This window comes from Trachypithecus francoisi, unplaced genomic scaffold, assembly GCF_009764315.1.
Source record: "Trachypithecus francoisi isolate TF-2019V2 unplaced genomic scaffold, Tfra_2.0 Lachesis_group14, whole genome shotgun sequence".
NCBI classification, from domain to species: domain Eukaryota; kingdom Metazoa; phylum Chordata; class Mammalia; order Primates; family Cercopithecidae; genus Trachypithecus; species Trachypithecus francoisi.
The window spans coordinates 51094949-51110637 of record NW_022681459.1 but is presented as its reverse complement, the minus strand read 5'-3'; the positions used below and the strand labels follow the sequence as shown (position 1 = coordinate 51110637).

General features: G+C 46.0%; 1 long non-coding RNA gene across 1 annotated transcript in view; it reads right to left on the bottom strand.

Moving 5' to 3' along the window:
* LOC117096239 overlaps window positions 1–15689 on the bottom strand; it is a 68239-nt gene that overhangs the window by 50368 nt on the left and 2182 nt on the right. The gene's annotated exons all lie outside the window — the stretch shown is intronic.

The following is a 15689-nucleotide window of genomic DNA, read 5'->3' as shown; positions in this document are numbered from 1 at the left end:
GTCCCCTATACAACCTCCTAAAGAATCCAGGAAGCCTCTCTACCAATAGCCAGCCTGTGCTTGGTCACCTTCTAGGACATGAGGAGTTCACTATCTCCAAGATGCTCTCTTTTTTTTTTTTTTTTTTTGAGATGGAGTTTCGCTCTTGTTGCCCAGGCTGGACAATGGTGCAATCTTGGCTCACTGCAACCTCCGCTTCCTGGGTTCAAGCGATTCTCCTGCCTCGGCCTCCTGAGTAGCTGGGATTACATGCGCCCACCACCACACCCAGCTATTTTTTTTTTATTTTTAGTAGAGATGGGGTTTCACCACATTGGCCGGGCTGGTCTCGAACTCCTGACCTCAGATGATCCACCCACCTTGGCCTCCCAAACTGCTGGGATTACAGGCATGAGCCACTGCGCCCGGCAAGATGCTCTGTTAAAAATGTCTCCTTTATACTGAGACAAAAGTCTACCTCCTTCCATTCATCAATCCTAATTTCTCTCAAAAAAAAAAAAGAATCTCCCTAAGAATAACTGTCCTTTGATTAATGACTCCAGAAAGTCACTGTTTCAAATGCTAATACATCACCTGGGAAAAATACATTATAATTTTCTGGTTATTCGAGTGGTTTTCTTTCCCATTTGAAGTCTTTAAATTCCCTAAGAATAGGAATGGCTATATACATACATACATATATATACACCCACACAGGCACACACACACACACACACATGTCATACACTACCTAGTAATATATGTACATGTGTATATGTATTTATACTTTATATGTAAATACTATATGTGTATCATATATTGTTTATATAGTTATATATGTGTGTGCATGTGTGTATATATATACACAGACATATATACTATACTGTATATACCACCATTAATTCATATTTACTATACTGGGCACCATGCTGAGTTCACATGTGGGCTCTCTTATTGAATCTCCACAACACTATGGAGCATTATTATTCCTATTTTCTAGAGGAGAACATTGAGGGGTTAAGTACCTACCTCTCAGCTAATTAGTAGGATTCAGACCCAGTCATTCTGATTTTAAGCCTGTCCCTGAAGCACCACACTATAATCTTTTCTGTGCCTTGCACATACTAAGCCTAAATTAATGCTGGGTGAAAGAATTATTTATTGAATTAATTAAATAACCTAGGCCGTGCTTGGTGGCTCATGTCTGTAATCCTAGCACTTAGGGAGGCCAAGGCAGACAGAGCATGTGAACTCAGTAGTTCAAGACCACCCTGGCCAATATGGCAAAATGCCATCTCTACCAAAAATACAAAAGTTAGCAGGGTGTAGTAGCGTGCACCTGTAGTCCCAGCTACTCAGGAGGCAGAGGTTGCAGTGAGCCAAGATCGCGCCACTGCACCCCAGCCTGGGCGATAGAGGAAGACTGCATCTCAAAATAACAAAAAAAAAGGCCGGGTGCGATGGCTCACACCTGTAATCCCAACACTTTGGGAGGCTGAGGCGGGCGGATCACCTGAGGTCGGGAGTTTGAAACCAGCCTGACAAACATGGAAAAGCCCCATCTCTACTAAAAATAAAAAAAAAATTAGTCAGGCATGATGGCACATGCCTGTAGTCCCAGCTACTTGGGAGGCTGAGGCAGGAGAATCACTTGAATCGGGGAGGCGGAGGTTGTGGTGAGCCGAGATCGTGCCATTGCACTCCAGCCTGGGCAACAAGAGTGAAACTCTGTCTCAAATAAATAAATAATAAAAATAAAAACAACCCATCCGTTCCCAATAACACAAAACATGAGTGAGTTTATCTCATCAGTCATTTGCACCTGGAAACATAGGACAGATGAACTTACATGGAGGACAAGAGACAGTCTGGGGCCCAGGCCAGAGAAGACAGGGTCTCACTCACTCTGCCACCTAGGCTAGAGTGCAGTGGCATGATCTTGGCTCACTGCAGCCTCAACCTCCAGGGCTCATGTGATCCTCCCAGCTCAGCCTCCTGAGTAGCTGGGACTACAGGTATGCACCACCACGCCTGGCTAATTTTTTTTTTTTTTTTTGTAGAGACAGAGTTTCACCATGTTGCCCAGACTGGTTCCAAACTCCTGGGTTCAAGTGATCCGCCCACTTCGGCCTCCTAAAGTGCTGGGATTATAGGCGTGAACCACCACACCTGGCCTTAGACTGGGTCTTTCGACTTCAAGGTGTTCCCAGTGTAGTTGCGGAGAAAGATGAAAGGAAATGCAGTGGGCTTCTGAGTTTCCCCCCAAATCACTCTTGAGCCGAGTCCCTTCGAAGAACCCGAGTCCTTTACCTAGAATGCCTCTCTCCCTTACGTCAGTCTCTCCTCCATCAAGACCCAGCTCAAATGTCACCTTTTCCTTGCAGCTCAAGCTACCCATTTTTTTCTCTCAAGGCAGAATGATTCCTACTTCAGCTGGGTTCCCCCTGCCTTCATACATACCCCGCTATCACACACATCACATCATACTGCATTTATGCGTTTATCTTGTCTATCTCTGTACACCATGAGGGGCTCAAATGCTGAGCTTTTTAGTCTCAGGGCCCCGTACAGGGCTTTGCAGAGTCAGCACTCAGTAAATGTAAGTTGTCAGTGAGTCAGCGAGTGAGCAAGAGATGGAATAAAGAGAGAGCCGTCTTGCAGAAAGGAAAAACCCCTGGGCCCAAGACTAGACCAGGACTTTGTACCTCACAAATAAACATGTGGGTTTTTACCACTGTTATGCTCCTGCCACAAGGGTTGGCATGGCAACCCCCTCCTTCTCCAGAGCCAGGGTCCTCCAGAGGCCTCCCCACCACTCCGGTGAGAAGTGAAGTGTGAATCATCTGCCACCCCAACACCCTCAGAGAGGTCAGGCAGCCTCCTGCCCTTCTCCCTAGCTGTGCCAGAACAGCAGGGCCCCCAACGCTGGAAAGTTTGCCAACTGAGTGCACTAGGGAGAGTCCACCAGGACTAAGGGGGAGAGTCTAGAAAACATCAGAGGCTGAGGAATCTAAGATAAGCAGGAATCAGTAGGAGGTGGAGAGAAGAATTCAGTGAGGCCCAAGTGGGCAGAGACTACAATGAACAAGTTCCAGACAAACAAATAAGGAATTTGTCAGGATAAAAGAGGAGAGCTCCCAAAGACACAACTGTTACCCCTTTGGGAACATTAAGGCCAGCAGGAAAGGCCCAAGACCCAAGGCAGGATCGGGGATGAGCCAGGTAGAGAAGAAGTCTGCAGGGCACATGAGGCCGAGAGGGCACTTAACATCTAAGGCTAGCTATTGCCCAGAGAAGGGGAAAGGGGACTCCTAGAGGGCAAGGTTTTCTCTCTCTCTTTTTTTTTTTTTTTTTTTTCTGAGACAGAGTCTCGCTCTGTCACCCAGGCTAGAGTGCAGTGGAGCAAGTTTGGCTTACTGCAACCTCCATCTCCCGGGGCAAGGTTTTCTTATAGGGACTGGTGGAGAATTCACCAGGCTTAGATCAAAAAAGAAAAAAGAAAGAAAGAAAGAAAGAAAAAAAGAACAAATGGTAACAAGCACATGAAAAAAAGCTCAACGCCATTAGTCATTAGGGAAATGTAAAATTTTTTATTTTTTGAGACGGAGTCTCTCTCTGTCACCCAGGTTGGAGTGCAATGGCGTGATATCAGCTCACCACAACCTTAGCCTCTCGGGTTCAACCAATTCTCCTGCCTCAGCCTCCTGAGTAGCTAGGATTACAGGCACCCGCCATCATGCCCAGCTAATTTTAGTATTTTTAGTAGAGACGAGGTTTCACTATATTGGCCAGGCTGGTCTTGAGCTCCTGACATCAGGTGATCTGCCTGCCTTGGCCTCCCAAAGAGCTGGGATTACAGGCATGAGCCACCACACCTGGCTGGGAAATACAAATTGAAACCACAAATCAAAACCACAATGAGATACCACTGCCCACCCACTTACTAGGATGGCTATAATCAAAAAAGCAAACAATGGTTGGGTGCAGGGCTCACACCTGTAATCTCAGCACTTTGGGAGGCTGAGGTGGGAGGATCATTTGAGCTCAGGAGTTCAAGACCAGCCTGGGCAACATAGCAAGACTCCATCTCTACAAAAAATCAAAAAATTAGTCGGGCATGGTGGTGCATGCTACGTTGGGGTGGAATAGTCCCAGCTACTCAGGAGGCTAAGGTGGGAGGATTACTTGAGCCCAGGAGATCAAGGCTGCAGTGAGCCATGATTATGCCATTGCACTCCAGCCTGGGCGACAGAGCAAGACCCTGTCTCAGAATAATAATAATAATAATGTGTTTATGATAATGTGGATAAACTTTATACATTGCTTGTGGGAATGTAAAATGGTGCAGCTGCTTTAAAGAACAGTCTGGAGGTTTCTCAAAATGTGAAACAGAGAGTAATCCTATGACTCAGCAATTCCACTCCTACGTATATACCCAGAAGAACTGAAAACAGGTATTTAAACAAAACCTGACATACAAATGTTCATAGCAGCACTATTCACAATCACCAAAGGGTGGAAACAATTCAAAAGTCCATCAACTAATGAATGGATGAACCAAAGGTGGTATATTCCACACAATGGACTATTATTCAACTTACAAAAAGAATGAAGTGCTGATACATGCTACAGCATGAATGAGCCTCAAAAATATTATTCTGGGCCAGACACGGTGGCTCACTCCTGTAATCCCAGCACTTCTGGTGGCTGAGGCGGGAGGACTGCCTGAGCCTGGTCAACATGGTGAAACCCCATCTCTACTAAAAATACAAACAAGTCCGGGCCCGGTGGGTCATGCCTGCAATCCCAGCACTTTGGGAGGCCGAGGCGGGCAGATTACCTGAGGTCAGGAGTTCAAGACCAGCCTAGCCAACATGGTGAAACCTCATCTCTACTAAAGATACAAAAAAATTAGCCAGGTATGGTGGCATGTGCCTGTAGTCCCAGGCTACTCGGGAGGCTGAGGCAGGAGAATCACTTGAACCTGGGAGGCAGAGGTTGCAGTGAGCCAAGATTGCGCAGTGCACTCCAACCTAGACGACAGAGTGAGACTCTGTCTCAAAAAAAATAAATAAATAAATAAATTTTTAAAAATTAGCTGGGCATAGTGAACAAAAGGTAACAAGCACATGAAACACGTGTACAGGTACGTGCCAGTAATCCCAGCTACTCGGGAGGCTGAGGCACGAGAATCACTTGAACCCAGGAGGCAGAGGTTGCAGTAAGCTGAGATCACACCACTGCTCTCCAGCCTGGGCAACAGAGCCCAACTTTGTCTCAAAATAAATAAATAAATAAATAAATAAAATTCTAAAACAAAAAAAATTATGCTGAGTTAAAGAAGCCAGACACAATAGGTCACGTACTGTATGATTCCATTTATATTAAATGTCCAGAGTAGGCAAACTCATAGGGACAGAAAGCAGATGAGTGGTTGCCAGGGCCTAAGGCAAGGGAGGAATGGTAAGTGACTGTTTAAGGAGTATAAGGTTTCTTTTTGGGATGATAAACATATTTTGGAACTACATAAAGGTAATAGTTGCATAATATCATAAATGTGCTAAAATGCCATTGAATCATACACTTTAAAAATGGTAAATTTTGGTGCATACCTGTAGTCCCAGGGACTTGGGAGGCTGACTTGAGTCCACGAGCTCTGGGCTATAATGCACTCTGCCAGTTGGGCATCCACACTGAGTTTGACATCAATATGGTGACCTCCCAGGAGCGAGGGACAACCAGCGGCCTAAGGAGGGATGAACAGCCCAGGCCAGAAACTGAACAGGTCAAAACTCCTGTGCTGATCAGTAGAGGTATCACACCTGTAAATAGTCACTGTACTCCAGCCTGGACAACATAGCAAGATCCCATCTCTACTAAATAAATAAAATGGTTAATTTTATGTTGTGTGAATTTCATCTTAATTTATTTAAAAAAAAAAAAAAGAACATTGGTTGCGGTGAGCCAAAATTGCACCACTGCGCTGCAGCCTGGGTGACAGAGTGAGACCCTGTCTCAAAAAAAAAATGAATATTGGCTATCAGAGCCATTTAAGTCACTCATAGTCCTTTGCCTTCTCCACCCAGGTGGACACCAGGTCTCTCTGCCTAAGAAAGGCAGGGAGTTGCAGCTAGGGAGCTTTACCAACCCTGCCAGGCACTGAGGCACAGACCCCCTCCATTGCCTGCCTCCTCTCCACCTCAGCAACTCTCTCTCTGCCACAGGTGCCCCTGAACCCTCAGAGGTGTCAGGACAGGAAACTGGGGCAGAGGGCCAGCTCCTTAGCACTGACCTTCCCTTGAGCTCACTAAGTGGTTCCTTCATGGGTTTGCACAGTCAATAATTCACCAGCCTGCCAAGGTGCTAGCAGGACAGAAAAGCCCCCTACTGCTTTCCTGCTAAAGGGGCCGAGGCTGATGAGGGAGATTCTCTCTGCTGCTCCATAAACACTGACCACGTACTGATGGCTTACTATGGGCCAGCACAGTACATGGGATTCAACATGATTATCACATTGCATCCTCATGATAACCCTGTGAGACAGACGGTGTCAAGTCAAGGCCACAGTAGGATTTTTGTGGATCTGAGACACCGTTGCTTTTGTGGGCCCCTTCCTCTATAAAAATAAATACTAAAAATTATGTTTTATAACTACATTGATAAAAGTATATTTAATAATGTCTTAATATATTAAGACGTTTTCTTTGACCTACATTTTCGTTTCTTTCTTCAGATGTGAAAAGTAACCAAAACTATTTTTTTTTTTTCTTTTGAGACAAAGTCTTACTCTGTCACCCAGGCTGGAGTGCAGGGGTCTCAAACCCCTGACCTCATGATCTGCCCGCTTTGGCCTCCCAAAGTGCTGGGATTACAGACATGAGCCATCGCATCCAACCCTTTTTTTTTTTTCTTTTTTTCTTTCCTAGAGGGAGTCACACTCTGTCGCCCAGGCTGGAGAACAGTAGCACAATCTTGGCTCACTGCAACCTCCAACCCCTGGGTCAAGTGATTCTCCTGCTTCAGTCTCCCAAGTAGCTGGGCCTACAGGCACATGCCACCATGTCAGCTAATTTTTGTATTTTTAGTAAAGACAGAGTTTCAGTATGTTGGCCAAGCTGGTCTCAAACTCCTGACCTCAGGTGACCCGCCTGCCTTGGCCTCCGAAAGTGCTGGCCAAAAAATAACTAAAACATTTTTATGGACCCTTAAAAGTACCATGGGACCTAGAATATTGAGCCTCTTGTGCTTGATGAATGAGTCAGTCCTGGATACTACTGTTATTTCACAGATGAGAAAACTGAGGCCTAAATTGCAGAGCTAAAAAGTGGTAGGTTATAGAAGAAGAAGGATTGGGGGGAAAAAAGTGGCAGGGATACATTTGTGGGCAACTGATTTTAGAAAAGGGTGCCAAGAAAATTCAATGGGGAAAGAATAGTGTTTTCTACAAATGGTACTGGTACAGCTAAATATCCACAAACAAAAGAATAAAGTAGACCCCTACTTCATACTATATATAAAAATTAATTAGGCTGGGCGCGGTGGCTCACACCTATAAGACCAGCACTTTGGGAGGCTAAGGTGGGCGGATCACCCGAGGTCAGGAGTTCGAGACCAGCCTGACCAACATGGAGAAACCCCATCTCTACTAAAAATACAAAATTAGCTGGGTATGGTGGCGCATGCCTGTAATCCCAGCTACTCAGGAGGCTGTGGCAGGAGAATCACTTGAACCTGGGAGGCAGAGGTTGCGGCAAGCCAAGATTATGCCATTGCACTATACCCTGGACAACAAGAGCAAAACTCTATCTCAAAAAAAATTTTTTTTAATTAATTAAAAATAAATCAAAAACCTAAATGTAAGAGCTAAAACCATTAAACTCTTGGAAGAAAACATAGATGTAAATCTTCATGGTTTCTTAGCTCTGACACCTAAAGCACAAGTAACTAAAAAATATAGATTTTCAAATCACATACCTGATAAGGGTCTAGTATATAGAATACATTAAGAACTCGCACAATTTGGCCAGGTGTGGTGACTCACGCCTGTAAACCCAACACTCTGAGAGGCCGAGGTGGGCGGACCACAAGGTCAGGAGTTCAAGACCATTCTGGCCAACATGGTGAAACCCTGACTCTACTAAAAATACAAAAGTTAGCTGGGCGTGGTGGCATGCACCTGTAATCCCAGCTACTCCAGAGGCTTAAGCAGGAGAATCGCTTAAGCCTGGGAGGTGGAGGTTTCAGTGAGCCGAGATGGCGCCATTGCACTCTAGCCTGTGTAACAGAGCAAGACTCCATCTCGGCGCGGTGGCGGGGGGGGAACAATTCCCACAATTCAAATATAAAAAGATAAATAAGTAATTCCAACATAAAAATGGGGGCTGGGCATGGTGGCTCATGCGTATAATCTCAGCACTTTGGGAGGACAGGACAGGAGGATCACTTGAGGCCAGGAGTTTAAGACAAGTCTGAGGAACACAGCAAGACCCCATCTCTATTTAAAAAAAAAAAAAATTAAGGGGCCAGGTGCAGTGGTTCACACCTGTAATCCCAGCACTTTGGGAGACCAAGGCAGGTGGATTGCTTGAGGTCAGGAGTTCAAGAACAGCCTGGGCAACATGACGAAACCCCATCTCTACAAAAAATAAAAAATTAGCCAGGTGTGGTGATATGTGAGTCCCAGCTATTTGGGAGGCTGAGGTGGGAGGATCACTTGGCCCAGGAGGTTGAGGCTACAGTGAGCCATGGTCATATCACTGCACTCCACCCCAGGTGACAGAGCGAGACCTGTCTCAAAAAAATTTATTTTTTAATTAGTGGGGCATGGTAGTGCGTGCCCATGGCCCCAGCTACTCCAGATGCTGGGGCAGGAGGATCCTGTGAGCCTGGGAGTTCGAGGCTGCAGTGAGCTATGATCACGCCACTGCACTCCAGCCTGGGCAACAAAGTGAGACCCTATCTCTTGAAATACATAATTAAAAAAAAAAAAAATTAAGGGGCCAGGTGCAGTGGTTCACACCTGTAATCCCAGCACTTTGGAGACCAAGGCAGGTGGATTGCTTGAGGTCAGGAGTTCAAGAACAGCCTGGGCAACATGACGAAACCCCATCTCTACAAAAAATAAAAAATTTAGCCAGGTGTGGTGATATGTGAGTCCCAGCTATTTGGGAGGCTGAGGTGGGAGGATCACTTGGGCCCAGGAGGTTGAGGCTACAGTGAGCCATGGTCATATCACTGCACTCCACCCCAGGTGACAGAGCGAGACCTGTCTCAAAAAAATTTATTTTTTAATTAGTGGGGCATGGTAGTGCGTGCCCATGGCCCCAGCTACTCCAGATGCTGGGGCAGGAGGATCCTGTGAGCCTGGGAGTTCGAGGCTGCAGTGAGCTATGATCACGCCACTGCACTCCAGCCTGGGCAACAAAGTGAGACCCTATCTCTTGAAATACATAATTAAAAAAAAAAAAAATTAACACGGCCAGGTGCAGTGGCTCACGCCTGTAATCCCAGCACTTTGGGAGGCTGAAGCAGGTGGATCACAAGGTTAGGAGATCGAGACCATCCTGGCTAACAGGTGAAACCCCATCTCTACTAAAAATACAAAAAGTTAGCTGGGCATGGTGGTAGGCACCTGTAGTCCCAGCTACTCGGGAGGCTGAGGCAGGAGAATGGTGTGAACCCGGGAGGTGGAGCTGGCAGTGATCCAAGATAGGGCAACTGCACTCCAGCCTGGGGGACAGAGCGAGACTCCAGCTCAAAAAAAAAAAAAAAAAAAAAAAAGTCCACAAAAAATCTGTACAGAATGTTCACAGCAGCATCATTAATAATAGCCAAATAGCCAAAAAGTGGAAACAAGCCAAATGTCCATCAAATGAGGAATGTACAAACAAAATGTGGTCTGTCCATACAATGGAATATTATTCAGCCATGAGAAGAAATGAAGTAATGATACATGCTACAACATGGATGTACCTTGGAAGCATTATGCTTAGTGGAAGAAGCCAGGCACAAAAAGCTACATATTATATGAGTCTATCTATAGAAAATGCCCAGAATAGGCAAATCCATTGAGACAGAAAGTAAATCAGTGGTTGTCAGGAACTGGGAGGAAAGGGAATCAGGGGGTGACTGCTAATGGGTAAAGATTTCTTTTTGGGGTGATGAAAATAGTCTGGAAAGGCCAGGCGTGGTGGCTCACGCCTGTAATCCCAGCACTTTGGGAGGCCAAGGTGGGTGGATCATGAGGTCAGGAGATCCAGACCATCCTGGCTAACACGGTGAAACCCCGTCTCTACTAAAAAGACAAAAAAATTAGGGCCGGGCGCGGTGGCTCAAGCCTGTAATCCCAGCACTTTGGGAGGCCGAGATGGGTGGATCACGAGGTCAGGAGATCGAGACCATCCTGGCTAACACGGGGAAACCCCGTCTCTACTAAAAATACAAAAAAAAAAAAAAAACTAGCCGGGCGAGGTGGCGGGCGCCTGTAGTCCCAGCTACTCGGGAGGCTGAGGCAGGAGAATAGCATAAACCCGGGAGGCAGAGCTTGCAGTGAGCTGAAATCCGGCCACTGCACTCCAGCCTGGGCGACAGAGCGAGACTCTGTCTCAAAAAAAAAAAAAAAAAGAAAAGAAAAAGAAAATAGTATGGAATTAGACAGTGGGTAATGATTGTGCCACCTTATCAAAATACCAAAAACCACTGAATTATACACTTTAAAATGGTGAGTTTTATGGTATGTGAGTTGAATTTCTATTTTTAAAAAGGAAAATTATTTTGGTAATGGTTGTGTAATTATAAACCTACTAAATATCGAATTGTACACTTTAAAGGGTGAATTGTATGGCATGTGATTTACATCTCAAGAAAGCTATTACCAAAAAAAAAAAAATTATAGGATTCGCGATCAAATCCAGGTCTTCCCATTCCCAAAACAAATACTCCCAACTGCTCCACCACTCTGCCTTATTTGCCAACTGACTAATCCCAAAGGGGCTCTTTACCTCCCTGTTTTCAACACACAAGCTCCTTTTCCTCTCCTACCCTGCCCTCTGAGTAACAAAAAGGCAAATGCTTTCTTCTTGTTTTCATATTTTATTTTATTTCCACAAAAACTGAAGCACTGTATGGTTTCTTCTTTCTAAGCACAGTGTTGTCCAGCTCAGGCCCTCCTCAAAAGCTCTTAAGTACCTACAAATCCAAAGTCCATTCTCTTTCTCTGAATTATGGAAAGAGAGAAAATAAAATAAAATAAAGTAAAATAAAATAGTCATCCAATTTCCTTAACCTGGAAACCAAGGCCTCTCAAGATCTGGCGCCATCTTTGTTTTCCTAGGACCCTGCTCCACATGGCCAAACAAATCTCCCTGTCCTTCTTTGAGTCATGTCCTTTCCTGTTGTCCCAGTGCCTGCAGAACCTCCTCTCTCCACCCCTCCACTGCATGGCTAAATCCTGACTCTCTGCTCTGGTGCTACCTGATACCTTCTCTGAGTTCAGAGTTTCACACACCCAGGCACAAGCATTAATTGCACTTCCTCTGAGCTCTCATGGGTCTCTATTTATCCCTCTACACCTTTCTCCCTGTATTAAACCGTTGAGACATATATTCCTTGAGGACTACACAGTGAACAACCCAACTGGTTGTTGGCATACTGGGACATTCACAAAAGTCACACTGCAACACTTACAAAAGTCTGGCACACTGTGACACTCACAAAAGATACACTGCGACACTCACAAAAGTCTGGCACACTGCGACACTCACAAAAGTCACACCAAACCCACTGAAGTGAATTCAATCTTGCCCCCAATCATCCCACTGCTCTTTTTTCCCTAATGTCAGTTTTCCTGCCAACTAAAAACACTACAGGCAATTTGAACATGATGTTTAGAATTATAATGGATGAAAACCAGTTACAGCCACATTTATTTCATATAAATGAACCTCTGTGAGCTTTATTGCCTTGGTCGCCTTGACTACCCAGCTGCTGGTTAGCATACCCTGCTCAGCCCAAGGGGTGGAAATGTTCCCCTAGAACAGTGATGTCAGCTGGAGTTAAAGGAAGAGAATGAGGTCAGAGGCTGAAGTACCAGCAGCTTCTTGAGTGGTTCATGCTACCATCTCATGGGGACCCCTCCTACCTGTTCCTCAACTCCAACTGAGACAGCCACGGGGTTGGGAAGTCTGAGGCGGTGTGCCACGGTTGTGCTCCGACAAGGTGTCAGGAAGGGAGCCAGAGAGAGCCAGGCCAATCCCTACTCTGGGTTTCCCTTAGGTTGTCTTCATCGGAAATGCCTCTCTTTTTTCCTAGCCACTGCTGCCCCCTGGTGCCCTCATCTGCCACACCCTACAACATCCCACCAGCCCTACCCTATGGAACATTGGAAATACATCCCAACAGGTGGGCTCAGTGACTCATGCCTGTAATCTCAGCACTTTAAGAGGCCAAGGCAGGCAGATCACCGAAGTCAGAGTTCGAAACCAGCCTGAGCAACTGGAGAAACACCGTCTCTACTAAAAAAAAACACACAAAATTAGCTGGGCATGGTGGCATGCACCTGTAATCCCAGCTACTCGGGAGGCTGAGGCAGGAGAACCACTTGAACTCAGGAGGTGGAGGTTGTGGTGAGCCGAGATCACGCCATTGCACTCCAGTCTAGGCAACAAGGGCAAAACTCCGTCTCAAAAAAAAAAAAAAAAAAAAAAAAAGAGAAAGAAAAGAAATACATCTCAGCACTTTGGGTGGCAAAAACAGGTGAATCGCTTGAGGTCAGGAGTTTGAGACCAGCCTGACCAACATGGGGAAACCCCTTCTCTACTAAAAATACAAAAACTATCTGGATGTGGTGACACACACCTGTCCCAGCTACTCGGGAGGCTGAGGCAGGGGAATTGCTTGCACCCAGGAGGCAGAGGTTGCAGTGAGCTGAGATCACGCCACTGCACCCAGCCTGAGCAACAAAGTAAGACCCTGTCTCAGAAAACAAAAACAAACCCAAAAAATGTGATTTACATTTTCTAGTAGCCACATTTCAAAAGGGAAAAATAAAACAGGTGAAATTAATTTTAATAATACATTTATTTTATGACCAGGCACAGTGACCTACACCTTTTCCCAGTACTTTGGGAGGCCAAGGCAGGAGGATCTCCTTGCTGGTTTCAAGAGCTTGAAATCAGCCTAGGCAACATAGTAAGGCCACATCTCTACAAAATAATATGAATAGTAATGTATTCTATGTAGCCCAGTATACACAAACTATTAAGCAGTTCAATATATGATCAGTATTAAAAAAAAAATTTTTTTTTTGAGACGGAGTCTCTCCTGTCCCCAGGCTGGAGTGCAGCGACACAATCTTGGCTCACTGCAACCTCCACTTCCCGGATTCAAGTGACTTTCCTGCCTCAGCCTCCCTAGTAGCTGGGACCACAGGCACACACCACCACGCCCAGCTAATTTTTTTGTATTTTTTAGTAGAGACGGGGTTTCACCACATTGGCCAGGATGGTCTTGATCTCCTGGCCTCGTGATCCACCCCCCTCAGCCTCCCAAAGTGCTGGGATTATAGTCGTGAGCCACCATGCCTGGCCCAGTATAAAAATTATTAATGAGATATTCCACATTCTTTCTTCCATGCTAACTCTTCAAAATCTAGCGTGTCCTTTATACTTCTAGCACACCTGAAATCAGACAAGACACATGTCAAGTGCCCAACAGCCACATGTGGTTCACAGCTACTGTGCTGGAGAGCCTAGTGTCTGTGCCAGACAACTTAGTGCTTGTCCCTTGAACAGTACTGTCTCTGTGGTGCTTGTCCCTTGAACAGTACTGTCTCTGCGGGCCTAACCAGAGCTGCCCGTGCCCCGAACCACATTTATCTCTAGGCCAGTTCTGTTCCCTGTGCTCCAAGCTCGGAGACCCAGCTTCCTGCTTGTCTCTCCACTTTCCTGTCTTACAGAAATCTCTGTAAGTTCATCAAAACTGCATTTGCATTTTCCTCCCCAAAATGTATCTCCCACAACCCACTCCAACTCAGTCAGTGGCACCACAGTCCACCCAGTTGCTAGAAGTCAAATCCAAGGAGTCACACTTTTCCTTCATCCAAATGGTCATAAAGTCCTGTCAATTCTGTCCACGCCCAGATAATTTTTGTATTTTTAGTAGACACGGAGTTTCACCATGTTGGCCAAGATGGTATCGATCTCTTGACCTCATGATCTGCCCGCCTCGGCCTCCCAAAGTGCTGGGATTACAGGCGTGAGTCACCTGCGCCTGGCCTCAATGATTTCTAACTAGTTTAACTCCTACCCTTCCCACCTTCTCACTCCACACCCACACAGAGCAGCTAGAGGGACTGGACCACTCCCCTACCCACATCCCTCCACCAGCTTCCTGATGCCTTCTACTAAAATCCAAACTCCTGGCCTAGCTTTGCCACACCCTCCACAACTTGCTCCCTGCACCTCACTGCCCATCACTCTCGCACTGGCCATATGCCTCAAATCTGCTAAACTCATTTCCACTTCCTGGTCCCTCTCTCCGGAGTGCTCTTCCTCCAGATCCTTCCATGCCTGGCTCCTTCTCATCATTCGGGTCTCTTGAGTGGCCTTCCCTCTCCACCTTATCTGCAATAGTCCCTTCATCCTTAGTCATTTACTAGCCCATCATCTTTTTACATTCTCCAGAGCATTCATCACTTCCTGATATTATTTGTCTAATTGGTTATTTGCCTTCTGTCTTCTTCCAGTACAACATAAGCTCCAAGACAGAAAGCATTTCTCTTATATTGTTCATCACTGTTTCTGGAGCAAATAGAACAGCATCTAGCACAGAGTAACACATGCATGAGTGTGTGAGTGGATGAATGCTATTCCCTTTGTCTGGAACACTCTCTCCATTCCATGGCTGGCTCCTCCTCTTTCAGGTCTTAGGCTAAGTGTCACCTGCTCAGAGAGTCCTCCAAGAATGGCCTGCTTTGTTCTCTATCTTAGCACCCTCCTTGCTACCCTCATAGCACATACCACAGTTTTTATTTTTTATTTTTTGTTTTTGAGACAGAGTTTCGCTCTTGTTGCCCAGACGAGTGCAGTGGTACAATCTCGGCTCACCACAACCTCCGCCTTCCAGGTTCAAGCGATTCTCTTGCCTCAGCCTCCTGAGTAGCTGGGATTAGAGGCATGCGCCACGACACTCAGCTAATTTTGTATTTTTAGTAGAGATGGGGTTTCTCCATGTTGGTCAGGCTGGTCTCGAACTCCCAACCTCAGGTGATCTGCCCGCCTCAGCCTCCCAAAATGCTGGGATTACAGGCGTGAGCCACTGCACCCGGCCTCACAATTTTGACTTTAACCAATTCGTTTACTTTCTTTTTTGTCTTCTCCCACTGCCCTTATCACCACTTCTAGACCCTGCACTCCATAAACAGGGTCAATGTCTGTACAGTTCACTCCTGTCACTCATTGCCTAGCACAAAGCCTGGCACGTGGTGGATGTCCAATAAACACTGGTTGTGAATGAATAACCAACTCTTCCTGGGACCTCCCAGGCCTGCCCAGGAGAACAATCCCAGAGGAGTATCCCACCAGGTCCCTACAAAAAATCTGCCTCGCCCTGGTCACCTCTGATTTCCAGGAGCTGTAGCTCCCACCTTACTGGAACACTGAGGCTGCCTGGGCGTGATGTGAGCTGACCACCCCAGCTTCAAAGAAAGGAGC